Raw genomic sequence first — 14,506 nt, 5'->3', positions numbered from 1 at the left:
TTTCTTCTTTCCTTTTCGTTTGTTGGCTGCCGCGCTAATGTAACGTGACTTATCGACGGCCTTAAACTTTCATTTGACTCCTTTTGTTTTCTCTGTCACTCCCGATATGTATAATGACATTAAGAGTAGAGCACGTTCACCGGGTGATACAGTTAGTGCTGACAAGGAAAATGAGATCGAACTCAATAAGTGTAGCTGACACATTTCAGTCGATCGGCAATCAACTGCGTGACAATGATGAGACAAACGTTCTCTGTTGTCATTCATGAATGCCGTCACCGCTGATTTTCGTAATATAACCACCCTACCACCACCCCCTAAAAAAAACGACAATAAAAGAAAACACGCATACGTCGCCCATCCATAAAATCATTTCCTCACAGACGACGACGCGGTTTTCCCGTTCACAATCGGCCGGGGAAAACGGCTGGTCTTTGATGTGACAACCAAATGACACACATGTGACGATTATCGTCGGCTTATTATTATGACTCACGAAAATTTATTTCTTTCAAAAAGTGATGAAAAAGAACGACAAGTAAAAATAAAAAAAGATGGAACAGCAGCCAGCGCCAATTGGACCCCTCCTTCCGACACTGGCCAAATCCGCGAAACAGGATGTTTGTCATGATTTTTTTTCTTCTTCGTTTCTTTTCTTTTCTCTTTTTTTTTTTTATTTTCCCCTTTTGCTCGCACTCACACGTGTTTTTTGGCGTTTCCTTTCTTGTATTATTATCTCGACCGTAAAAAAAAAATGTAATAGGAAAAACGAGATTTTTTTCTTTTTGGTATAGGAAGAAAAAAAAAAGGTGAGTCACATCCTGACCTTCTTATATGACGTTCCTTTTTGAAATGATTTTTGTGGATTTTTTTTCTTCTTTCAAACGACTGGCAACTCCATCTACTCTCGGATGACGTGGAAGATGAATTTTTCCCTTCCCCTCCTGTTACCTCACATTTTTCCACACCTGAGTCGCCTGGCAACAACGACGCCATCTAGCCAACAGGTGATGTAACTGCATACGTGTTTTATCAACTCCAACGGAAATAATAAAAATGTGAAATTGGGTGGGATTTTCAAAAACCCCAGTGAGGATTACGAAACGGTCATTTGGCTACTGCGTTACAGTTTTCAGTGTACACTAAAAGATAAACACTGGACCAAAAAATCCCGAATTAATCTTTTGTTTTTCTTTAGTCTTTGCTCTTCAATTATATTTTCCTTATCCAATTCCTTTTTTAAAAAATACGAGAAGCTACAAAGAGAGCAGAGACGCCGTCGATTCGATTCGGATTCAATTTCTATTTCTGTTTTCCAAGTGCGGCAGCTCCGAATTAGATCAGCTAAAAGCGAAACGGAAAACAACAACAACAACAACAACAACAAGGGACTGTATACAACTTCATGGGGTTCGATGATTGTTTGTGCAACCGATCTATACGTGCGGCCGGGGCGGCAGCTCTTGTGTATGGACCCAAGACGACGACAATGTCATATAAATGTATACGTTTAAAACCCAACCGGCTGCTGCTGCTCAGACCGAGAGAGAGAGAGAGATATGGCGTAGAGATATTGCTCCGCGCGGTGCTGTGTGTGTGTGTCAAGTGTTGGACGCGCGTATAGGAGTCGAAACAATCAGATGCGGCTCGACATTAAGAAGGGGCTAAACAGGAGGATGAAAAGGGGCGAGCGCCTATTGAAAGAGAGAGGGACTTTATGACGTCTGGCCCATAGAGCACACACACACACACACATATAGGACATAGAGAGACTCTCGGAGTCTAAACAATAAATACAAGAGCCTGCAGAGAGAGAGAGAGATCTGTTCGATATAGACACACGAAGGCTGCAACAAACAGGTCCGCTTGCTGGTGGACACAGAAGGCCGTTATCCAATCAAGTCTTGACCGTTTACGGCTTCTTCTCTCTCCTTTTTGGCTTATTGAAAAACAGAAAAATCTTTCACACATATTCAGGTTTTCCAACTACTGCTCTTGCCGACTTGTCGTCGTTCCCAGTTTTTTTTCCCACACGAATCAAAGGCTCGTAAAAATATGAAAACATATCGACTGGCTCTTATATATAGATATATCCCCTATTGGATCTCTCTCTCTCTCTCTCTCTGCTGTGCTCGGTGACCCCGTTGACTGCATAATAACAAGAAGGGAAAAAACCGGCTAGCCGATATGGAGAGAGAAAGAAGCAGGCACCAACATTATATATAGGTATATGAACAAGTGTGTTTATGTTTTCATGTAGAAAGCGTTGCCAGTCACGCGATCTTATCGACTCTCTATGGACGATAGAATCTGATGAGATCCGCTCCAATCGAATGGCGCAATCGCAGGCTATTGGAGAATTTTTTTTAAAAATGAAATACGCAGTGAACACGGAGCCACGCAATTCGTGGAATGACAGACGAAATACATATATATATATATTATTCCCAGAAGCCAAGAGAAAGACTTATTATGGCAATTTTGGTCTTTTGATGATAATCTTTTCGTGCAAATTTTTACTTTTTTCTGTGGTAGGAAACTCAGTGTAATTTGCTGAGTCGAATTATTAAATTCTAAAATAATCTCCATCCATTAAGCGGATACCGAGCGGAGGTGAGAAAACCGTTTTGAGCGGTTTGGATTTAGGGGGGGATCGATTTAATTTCTATCGATATCTTACAACCATGGCTAATTAGATTATTAGAAGAAAAGTGTTGTCTGCTAAGTTTCGAAAAAGAGACGAAGTTTCAGTTTCAGATTACAAAGAAAAGTAGAAAACGGAAAAATAGTAACTCTTTTGGAAACGTACGTGGCTGCACGAGAAATTGCACAATTAACAAAATGATTGAAATGTGGTCCTCGTGTGAATTCTGTCGATTCACTTCACGTGTCTCGTGTAAACTCTGTCTTGGTGTTTCGACTCTCCATGCTCTCCACCCCATGCTGTTTGGCAGGTGAATAAAACTAAGCATACAAATGGAATGATTATTGTAGCTTAAATAGAAGAGTTAAACCTGCTATGTTGTAGTTATTATCTGTTATGTTAGATTTAAATTTGTTCCTGACTAGCATTCATCATGTAAGCCCCCTGTCAATGCATGGCGTATGTTTTCACTTTAAACTTTTCCTCTGTGCAGATTTAAGGCCTGAGCCAGCCATCACATATCAACACGATATGCAAGTTTTGCTTGTGGAGGTATTGAGGTATTGACCTGTTATCAACAATTTAATATCATCGCTAGGATAATGATTTGTGCTACTTTTATTCTTGAGACCTGCTAGATATTTCTCCTATCATTTCTAGAAATGAAACCTTCAATATTTCTCTCATTTATTAAAATTTGGGCTTACCCACTGTCTAATTTTCAACATTTCCTTACTTGTTGATTCTGTCTATATATTTTTGTAACCCATTTTTGATTTTTGATTTAGATAAACATCATCCTCTTTGATTGGAGAAACTACCGATGTCGGCCTTGTTACGAATCTCTTCTTCCCCCATGGGTGTATTCACGAGTCTGACATCCTTTTTCCTATCTCCTCTGGTGCATTCAACTTGTCTGTGGATGCCTGGATGCTTGACCGTATTTTCCAGGCTTAAAGGTAGGAAAAATTCTCCTTATTCTGGGGCGTTCTGGGGCGTTGATTGTAAGTCGACATAATACGGAGTACGATTATTCCGATTATTGTTATTTTTGGAAGTTTTCTCTTGCCGTTTTTGTTGACAAAATAAGGGTTCATTAAATCACTCATCGGTAGAACGACTGCAGTTCAGGCCCGTTTTTGTACCTCAAAACTTTGTCTGTGGGTAATTAGGGTATTTTATTATTTTATTTTATGTAATTGTAAAGGGTATTTTAACTTTAAACACTTCTAGCAAAGTGCGACTAGAAAATTTCATGACCAAGAGGGACCTGCCACCACCTCGGCACCTCCTTGTTTGTCCAAGATTTATTTAAAAACAAGAAAAAATGAAATTGATGGAATGATTGATTTTCGTCTCGATCATCTTTTTGGTTATCGAGTCGGGGCGTTTCACCATTTTCGGAGAGAGAGAGGGGGGGGGGACTGCTGGCGTGTCTCCAATTTTATTCGGTCAGGTTTTTCCTTCTTCTTCGGTGATGATAGGATATCCTTTCATCTATTCTATTCCTGCTGTACGTATAATCTTAGCCTGGGCGACCATAGTTGTGCGTGTGTGTCGCGCTAGCCCTCCTACGCTCCTTTATTCCCATTCGTTTCGACTTTCAATGTTCCACTGTTCACTTATTGTACGGTGTGTGTCTGCCGTGTACCGCGCCATGGTCGGGAACTTGAGAGACTGGCAAAAAGGTAGATACACACACAAAAGAGCCCACAATTGGCTATTCTCATTCACTCTTTTAACTTTTCTTCTTCTTCTATTCCAAAGTTTCTTTTCTTCTTCCCCCCTCACCTTTCAACTGGCCAGCATTGATTTCACTTTTTTGTTGACATGGAAAGAATGTCTACAAGATCAGAAGAGGTGGCCCAACAGGGGGTGCGGCCATACAGGCCAGCAAGCTTTTTTTTTTTTTAAAAAAAGAGAAAAAGATAAAATACCATTAGAGTTGTTCACACCAACACATTTTGGCTTATATCTTCTACACCTTGAATTCTGCTGCTTGATTTCTATACAATTGCACACCGAATATGGTTAATGTCGTTGCAGGGTCAAGGGTCAACCCGAAATCTTTTTCGTCTTGAAAAAAAACCCGCCGTCTGATTTCTATCAACGAAATCAAACCAGCCGAAAAGACGTGATGGCAATCTCAACGGCTGTTTTTGTCCTTGTTGTTGTGCTGTTTTTTAGCACATCAAATAATAAAAAGAAAAACAAAAAAGAAAAAAAGAAACGGCACAAGTTTATGGTGCGGCACAGTAGCCGTTCGATTCGGCGCCCGTGCGCTTGTAGCTACTCTACACAGCATAGCGGAATAAAAAAGTAAATTTAGTAGAGCACTGGCTGCTGCTGCTGTACCGTACATATATACAGGCGTCGTTAACCGTTTGCCTTTTGGGTGAAAAAGGGATTTAGCTATACGCTCGACCGTTCTGCGCCATAGCGCCTATAGTTTTTATGCACAAACTGTAATAAAATCTCCTCAAAAGACAAATAAGCGGTGGGTCGAGGGGGCCTTTTTCTGCACTGGCGGCGAACCGAAGTAAAACGGCCAGCGCAGTTTGCACGTTTCGCCGTCTCCGCTATCCGTTTGACGGGGCGAGCCGCTCTCTACACATCAAAGCAGAACCGCGCCATTCGGTTGCATATTGTAAAAAAAAGGCCAAAATAAAAGGGCGAATTCGTATAAATCCACGAAAACAAGGGCGGCAGATAAGGGAGGGCGAAAAAAAAGAATAAACGTCGCGACCGACGAAACGGTTTGATTGTTATTGGCAACAGGTTGCGACGGTATGGCGAAATCGATGCACCAAAAACTCTTCTATTTTTCTGGTGTGCCGAATCAATAACAACAGCCAAAAAATACAAAAATACAAAATAATCCAAGGACTTGTCGTAGAAAAAGAAGAAGGGCTGGGCGCAGGTCACGGTTCAATCGTTTCTTCAAGTGGTGGAGGGAAATTCAAACACAATATCGAAAATGTATACCAGGAGAAAGAAAAAAAAGTTTTTTTTTTTTCAATTCTTTTCTTTTGTGCTTTGGAATTGACTTGGAGTCAACCCGCCCCTTCTTTATTCCTATTATCATATTCTCCATTATTCCATTTTTTCTCTCCCCCCACCCGATTCTTTCCATGTGTATAGGGCCGTTCAGCGTGTTATTTCGGAGCAATGTCGGAATCCTTTAGGTCGGTGACGGCGACACGGGGGGACACACACTTCATCAAAACCGCGTTCGCCGGGTATAATAGTCCATTGTGAGCCCATTCTTCAGCTTCCTTTATGGCTTCTGAATGCCTGCCATATAGTCCCATAGTCCCAGTACTCTTGTCTTTCTGCACCTTCTTTTTTTTCTGTCTTTTTCGCGCGGGCTCATTCGAAAATGGCCGTACTAACCGACAGGCAACGGGGCGCCGGGCGCACCTGAAATCTAATGCCTATAACTTTAAGGACTTTGTGACCAGAGATAGTCTCGACCATGTAGACAACACAGGCGGATTCATGACATATCTTTCTGTCTCTCTAAATCTCACCTTCTTATATTTTCTTTTTCTATTTTGGTAAATCGACTGTGACCAAATAGAAGACCTTTTTACCTTTGCGAAAGATGTGCAGCGCAAAGAAACAACCTAAAAAATGACTAAATGTCGAGGTGACTTTTTTCTTAAGTCTATGACACCCATTACTGTCTGCCCCACGACTGTTTTTTTGCGTTATGCCATTTCCCACAATAATTCTCTATTTCTACTCATTGGGGTCAACTTCTCTTACGCTTTGATGGTGTTGCTGTACTTGGTGCAATATAAAAAGCGCGTGCCCTCCAGTCTGCACTAGTGCACTTCTTTTTTTTTCTCCTGTTTTATTTATCGCTTGTTTTTCTGCGCTGAAACCCCCGGTCGCGATATCTTTTTTTTTAATGGTTTTATATTTCTTCTCGAATGGGTCCATCGACTTCGCAATGCTGCGGATTGCCTGTCGCCAAAAAACAAGGGGACATGGCCAGACACAAACACAGAAAACAAAAAATGCTTCAGGTGAAAGTCAATGGTTTTATTGAATGGGCAAGTTGCGATAAGGCCAATAACAATGAATGGGGGCCTTTGAAGGAAGAAAAAACAGCGAAATAGTTGCACACGCGTACATGTACCGTATTGTAAAAAATAAAACTACAATAAGGGGGAAAAAATAACAGAAAAACAAGTTTCAATTGATTTCTCTCTCTCGCCTTATAGGCGTCTCTTTTGCAGTCAAATGGTGTGGATATGGGCCATTCTTTATATTTTATTATGTCCGGTATCAATGAAATTCTTTCAATGGGGATTGATACTGCCATACATAGAAAATGTGCCGATTTGTTCACAATAACAAAATAGTATTATTTGGTTGCCTCGATGGCCAAAGAAAGCGCCATTATAGTTCGACAAGAGTGTATTGAACTCGTTGACCGCTCTATACGTCGCTCGGCCCATATTGCTGGACAGATTTTTTCTGTTCAGAGAGAAGAGTCTCATTCATGGGCAAGCCCGTGAAAGATTCACCTATGTGGGTGACACAATGAGAGTCGGACTCAACAAATCAACACGGCCCCCTCTTGTTGCTGGCTTTCTCCCACGCAAAAAAGGAGACACAGCCGTGACCAACAATGTCGCCTTTATGACTACGATTTTTCTCTTCTTATCAATTTGATTCTTTTTTCTCTCTGTTGAATTTTTCGACTCAGACGACTATGCTGGCTGTATACGGGGGAGTGTGTGTGTATATACACACACAGGCCATACAAGCGGTGAGTTCGCTTGACCGATTCCCTTTTTCTTCTTCTTCTTCGGTGGGGATCCTTTTAAACTGGCCCAAAAGAGACTCTTTGACTCTCGACAGAGAAAGGGTAGTACGTTAAGTGTGAAGATGTATAGAACTTTGCACACACAGAGGGAACACTGAGATGGAGAGAGAGAGAAGGCCGTGTGTGCCCATTTACCTCAATTCGGCTGCTCACAATTGACACAATGTGCCAGTCTGGAAAACGATGAACTCGCCGACACTTTTCTCTAGTTAAAGAAAAAAAAGACTCCACAATAGGAGTCGGCTAGCGCTTTTTTCTTTCTTTCCCGATTCATTTCTTTCTCTACACCAGAGAATCTTCATTTTCTATTTCGCCGACACTCCAAACAGACTCTTTTTCGGCACCCATTATCATATTCATCAGTCGCCCAACTCTGCGTTTTTGACCTCTGTGTGAAGAGAAGAATCGAAAGAGGTTGAACGTCGTCGTCGTAGAAAAAAAGGAAAGAATGGGATGAATGCGGGGCCAAAGCAGAAGGAAAAGAATCGATATAAAGGCAGTCAATAATTTTTTTTTTTTTTTCCAACCCACTTTTTTCCTCAATCGAGCGCGACAATGCGTCCACAATTCGCTTTCTTGGGAGATGAAGATGTTGTCCAGCATTGTGTTACGGCAGATATTGTCCCGTCCGGACATCTGCCGCCATAAGGATCATTCCGCTCGAGCGAGGAAAAGAGAAAATATCCTCATTATATTCGCCCGTCTCTGGACAGGGAAAAAAAGAAACATGAAAGATGGCAACATTTAGTTCTAGATCTTAACAAGATGCCGCAGCCAAAGATTTTTTTGTTTTAGACACGTACCACATAGGCACAACACACTTGCGGGATGATGCGGATGGGAACCGATTCTCAATCAATCTGAAACGATTGCTTAGCACGAAGCGTTTAAAATGGAACGCGCTCATTTGGACAATTTCCCAGGGCCCTAAACTGCTGGGTTTCTATACGATGGGAACCGAAAATTCAAGGGGAAAAAAAGAAAGATGCATATAAACACATCTAGAAATACATATTAAGAGCTGTAGTGGTGGTGGTGGGGCACAGAAACACACAAATGGACCGATTTTCATCATTGGGGGATTCCGCTGGATGGAGGAGGAAAAATAATTAACCCTTCATTGGGTCCGATCAACGCGCGCATTCACCATCAGTAAAAGAAGAAGAAGAAGAAAAAAGCGTAGGTGTTCCCAGGTCATTAGAGAAGAGGGGGGCTACAGTAGATCTCAAGATGGAGATTCCTACGTAAATGGTTTCGTTTTCTTCTGAACCCTCGTCTCTTTTCTTTGACTGGGCTCCGAAAAACCGGCAGCTACCGCGTGATAGGTTCCACAAAACTCATCCAACTAATTAATGAAAAGTCGTTGGTAGATTTTAGAGCAGAGGGGAGTTTCTTCAATTCTCTCCCATCTCTGTGTTTAGTCCTTTTTGGTTATTTTTGAGGGAAAATAAAATAAATTGGGGAATCTGTGTATGCACACAGTAAGAACAAAAGATAGAGTGGGCCTGGTTTTTATTGTTATTATACAAGCGTGTACAGTTCGTCCTGTATAGCTGGGCGGTTGGCGGATTTTTTTTCTCCCCCATTTTTTATGATCTGACAGTTTATGAAGTTCCCGCTTAACTGCCCTGGGAAAATACCAGAAGAAGTAAAAGAAAAAAATAAGTAGCCGAAGCAACGACTCTCTGTTGGCCCCCTTTTTATTAGAAACTTTTGGGTCTATCTACTTTATATGTTAAAATGTTGTGTGTATGTAGGACGTGTGTTTGTTATACATGTGGCCGCATAGAGCATATTTGAGCCGCTGCTGCCTGTGTGTGTGGCTGGTTCTCTTGATGGCTATCCATCTATTCCGACGGAGATATTGCTGCAGTGGGACTGCGGTCGGGTGTGGGAGGAGGAATGAAGCTTTAAGGATTTATAAATTGAAGGGCTCGGTACTGCCCACTTTTTTTTCTCTCTGCTAACTCGTGGTCGAAAAAAAAAGAGACCAAGAAATGTTGCTCTCTGACCTCCTTTTCTTCGTTTTCTCTTCTCTCCATCAACTTTCAAAATATCAACTAACTATCTATAGCTGCTGCGATTCGGCCACTGATGACTCTGCTCAAATAAAGATACCCCTTTTTTCTTCTTCTTATCCTTCCATGAGTGAACATTGTTCACCTTTTTTTCCCCTTTTCGGACACACAAAGTGGCCCGGCATATATAGAGTGGCCTGCTGGGCAATAGATATACACCGGTAGCTAAGTTAGAAGTGAAGAGGAGAGCAGCAGCAGCAGCACATAGGTTTCAACTCTCTCGAGAGTCGAGATGGATCAAACTACCCCCTTGTCCATCAATAGGCCGTTTGTATATTGATCCCCTACTCAAAGACAAGAGGAGAAGTCAAAGAGAAAAGAAAAAAGGAAATTTGCTGGACAAGGAACAGGGACCCCCACCTGTGCACATGTTGGTTTTAAACAAAATGAAAAACGACAATATTAATAATAGGAGAACAAAAAAAGAGAGTCCCTCTCGTCGTCGACTCATCTTGTGTGTATCTAAGCATGAACTGTTTCAATGTGTATTTATTTATACACACATATATACACACATATATATACGCCGGTCTTTTCCCTCGGTTGTTGTTTTTTCTCTCCCCATTTGTGTGTGTGTGTGTTCTTTAAGGATTTCGAGAGAAAACGTCGTCCTCTGTCAATAATAGCCAACCGCGTGTCTTGTTGTACATCTCGTCTGATGGCAAAAAAAAGTGGATGTCAATATCGGGTGTCTAAACCGCGAAAGGACTTGTGTGGTCGACGTCTCGTATTTTCTAAATTTACCTTTGGGTTTTCCAGCCAAAGGTCACGTATTTTTCCCACTGTGAATAGATATAAACTGGAACATTCAAAGTCGCTCTCTCTCTCTTGTTAGAATCATCAGCGATTCGATTCCAATCAGTCGAGGAAAACCAAAGAATCACCCTTGTCTACAGATATTCTCTTCAGAGTCAAGAAAACAAGAGGAAAGAAACACACAGAAAAACAAAAGAGGAGCCGAACACAAACAAAAAAGAAAGAAAAAAAAAATCCCACGAAATTAGATTTGGGAGAGTCTAAATGAGCCCGCGCTCTCTCTCTCTCATCTAATGTATACTCTAGACGCGCACTGAGCTCGTTTCTTTTTTGTTCTGTTTTGCCTTCTTTTGCCTAATCTATGCGGCAAAAGGCTACGAAATTCAAAAATTCTCTATATACAACCAGCCGCACTTCAAAAAACAAAGTTCCTTCCCAAAAGGCTAAAGGGTCGTCGGCGGCGGCGGGCCGTATCGTCTCTCTCTCTCTCTGCCGAGCTGCTGCGGCTCGGGCATCCGTGGGCGTTACGAAACACCTACATTCTACCTTTTTTTCTTCTTCTTCTTCTTCTACTTTTCCTAGAAGAGATTGGCAGCTCCATTTGCCCTTCAATACCCGCCTCCACACTATAGGAGAGATTCCCTTGTACCTTGTTTTAAATAATGAGCTCTGCGCTCTTGGTTAAATGAACGGGAAACTGAATAGACAGAAGAAGACGAAAAAGGGGAGTGTCCGCGTATAGTGCATCGGCCTTCTATTGAATGCGCCAGTTATTGCGTATCTTCGTCTTGTTCTTCTTTCTTTCTTTGCAGACTCGGTGGCAGGCGCTTTTTGGCCGAATCGAAACCGACAAGGCAATCGGCTCGGTGCCGCCGATCACCGTCGCCACTCCCTCAATAATTCGTCTGCCTTTTGATAGTAGCATCGCTTATGTTACGTAAAAGGGAAGATTATATAGACACGCCATATAGACACGATATATGTCTCGAGTTTGCGCTTGGCAGCGCTTGGTGCCAAAACGGCCAAAGAGAAGGAAAAAGAAGAAAAAGAAAAAAAAAAAAAAAACCTCATTATCGGATTTAATGAAGCCGGCCCGGCCCGGCTTATACCGTACGGGGTGTGTGCGCGCGCTGGGCTGCCTCCGCTGTCGTGTTGATTGAATGACTCGGACGTTTCTCCTTTCGTTTTTTTGTTGTTGTGTTTAAACAGAGACGGACGTTTTGACTGGTTCTTTTCGCCCTTTTGGCCGAGTGTTGGAGAGAGAGAGAAAAAAATTTCCCAGGTTGACTGACGCTCAGCACCTTTCGGTGCAAATGGCGATTATGAAAATGAGGAGAAAAATGAGGAATATCAAGTTGAGGGTTTTGAAGGATGATGAAGGGGGCAACCGTTTTACATGTACAAAATTCTAGACCTTTTTATATACAAGTAGCCATTTCGTAAAAACTTCCATTCTTCCATGTGAGTTGTGTGTATAGCTATACACAAATCAACAGCTGCGCAGGAGCTTATGGAAATCAAGAGGAGGCCTACTGTACAGTTTCCATCCACGGTATTTTGTGTTCGTGTTGCTTGGAAGACTAGAGCTATATTTCTTATTTTTTTTTTAAGAAGAAGAAATATGCATATTTAATTGAGTCATTGAACCCTTGTGGAGTGTGTTTTTGTTGTTTGGGGCAATAGTTCAGAGGAAAATAAAAAGGATATCCAGAAAAACAGAAAATGGGTCTAATTATCGCTTATGCTAAGTAGTAGCGGCTCCTTCATTCGCCCCTGCATTTATCGATAGACCATTTCCCCTTATACAATCCCAACTCCTTACGGCAGTCCATCCAGGCTCAACATTCCTCAAAAACAGAGTTTGATTCTGCGTGTGTAAAAAATCCGTCCGTTCCTTAACGAAACAGGTGCGACAATTTTAATTTTCTTTTAACGATAGCGCGCGGGCGGTTTGAAAATGTGCAACGAGTTTCTCGCGGCTCATCAAATCGTCGAAAAACAATTGAAGTAAAATTTGTTTTTTTTTGTTTTCCGGGGATGGTCCAACTGCTGATGAGGTTTTTCTCCTTATAAGGAATAAGTGTAGCACAAAATTCAAAAAGTCCCTCAAAGCGAAATGAGAAAGAAAAGGGGTGGAGTGTTCAAGTGCTATTTATTGGTAGTACACGGAGCTATAGTATAGAAAAGTGGGTCCGAAAAAAAAGCAAATCGTTCCATTTAATAACACCAGTTCAAGCACTTGTCGAAGTGAGAGAAATAAAAGTCGAGTAGGAGGAGGAAGTACAAGATGGTGTGGTGTGCCGCTCGGTTTCCAAGAGCCCCAGCGACACCACCAGCGGAAAAAAAAGTGGAATATATTTATATATGCACAATACACTTGCTTAAAGACAAAAGAAGCCCTCCCAAAAAAAAAGAAGCGTTGGCAGAGGTTTTCTCCGAGGTGTTTGCTCAGGGAAAGGTGACACCTCCCTCCTCTCGTCTCTAGAAAAAGGAGCCGAATCGAAGAAGGTGATGTAGGAGGAGAGCACAGAGCAAGATGGAGTAGGAGGAGAGAACAAAAGAGAGCACACAGCACAGCACCATCCAGCACGCTGAACTATCTCTCTCTCTCTCGTGTCAACATAGTCTTGAGCGGCAGGTTCAAGTTCGTGTTGTAAGTGGTCCCATTCGATGATGCCGCGCGACCTTTTTCATGATTCTTCCCCTTCAAAACCGAAATGCCGCCTACAACCTCTAAAGGTTATTATAGTTAGTCGTTTGGCTGTAGGAAACAAACGGTGATAACCTGACGCATTCAATACATCACCTGCGCCCCGTCGTAAAAAAATAAAAAGATATGGGAGAACTCCCACGTCTATTCCTATATACTTATTACATACAGTTCAGGCCAAAAAAAAAAAGGTTTCAAACCGAGAAACGATTTCAAGCTCTTTTTTACTTTCGGCGGGTAATGAGCCTCTTACGACTTGTGAAATTGACAATTTCAAACCCTCTGCGTACACACAGCCAAACGGCGGTGAGATCGTCGTATAATAACTTTGCTGGAAACAACAGCAGCACATCTTATAGAAAAACAAACGCCGCTCTCTCTCTATGATATGCGATGGATATCTTGGTGCTATGGGAGAGATTGTGTCATGCCGCCAGCATTCCTTCCCCCAATTGTGTATGTATAGGATAGATAGATGTTTATATACATGTATATAAGGAGACAATAGATTTTTCGAAAAACAAGTGAACTGCAAAAGAGGTTCAGCCGCGAGCAACAACAACCGAAACCTTGTGACAGTGCAGCTATAGTCGTGTAGAGCCCATCACCTCGTTTCTTCTTGCCTTTCATCTTGTCGGTTCAATGGAGAAATTCGTCTTTGATTCCCTTTGATCCGCTGATTGCCCAGATGGAATTGAATCTCACTACACGATACATATCTATACAACGTTTGTATGACTTTATGTTGTCATGTTTTTGTTGTTTGTGATGGGATGTCAATTCACTTTGGACCTTTTTCCTTCTTCCGCTTTTCAAAAGGGAAGATGGGCCTGAAATTTTGTTTTGTAATTCCTCGTCTTTTCCAAATGACAAATTTTCGGACAATATGTGGATGGCGGGTCATTGCATTTCGGATGAGTCAATACAGTAGAAATAGCACAGAGAGGAATAAAGAAAAAAAAAGGCCTGCAGACGCCGGTTGTTTACTCTCGCTTATAGAACGGAAACAGGAAGAGAGTTGAAACGCTCCGAGGCTTTAGTGGTGGAAGTGATCTCTTAAAAAAAAATTTTTTTTATTTTTCTTTAAAAAACAAACATTATACATTTTGTAATATTTGTTTTTTTTCTTCTTCTCCCTTCTTGAATGGCGCCGGGCGTCTGGTGTGTAGAGGAAACTAGAGAGCTTTCTCTCTCTTTTTTTCTTTTTTTTTTTTCTTCTTGTGGCGCATGCTATTTGATTGCACGATTTCTAACCGCGTGTGGGTATATATGTATACTATGTGTATAGATATACGCACGCCTGATGCTCTATCTCGTGACGTCAGCACATTCCACAAAGCGGCAGAGAGCGCATATATACCCTGAAACCTATTCGTCCGGTTGTTTTTTTGTTTTTTTTTTCGGTTGGAAATTTTAAAATAAAAGAAATATTTGACTATTTTTTTCTTCCAACTCTTCACGAAGTGGAAAACGTTTTTTTA

Source organism: Daphnia pulicaria, chromosome 4, assembly GCF_021234035.1.
Source record: "Daphnia pulicaria isolate SC F1-1A chromosome 4, SC_F0-13Bv2, whole genome shotgun sequence".
Taxonomy (NCBI): Eukaryota; Metazoa; Arthropoda; class Branchiopoda; order Diplostraca; family Daphniidae; genus Daphnia; species Daphnia pulicaria.
This window is presented reverse-complemented; position numbering follows the sequence as displayed.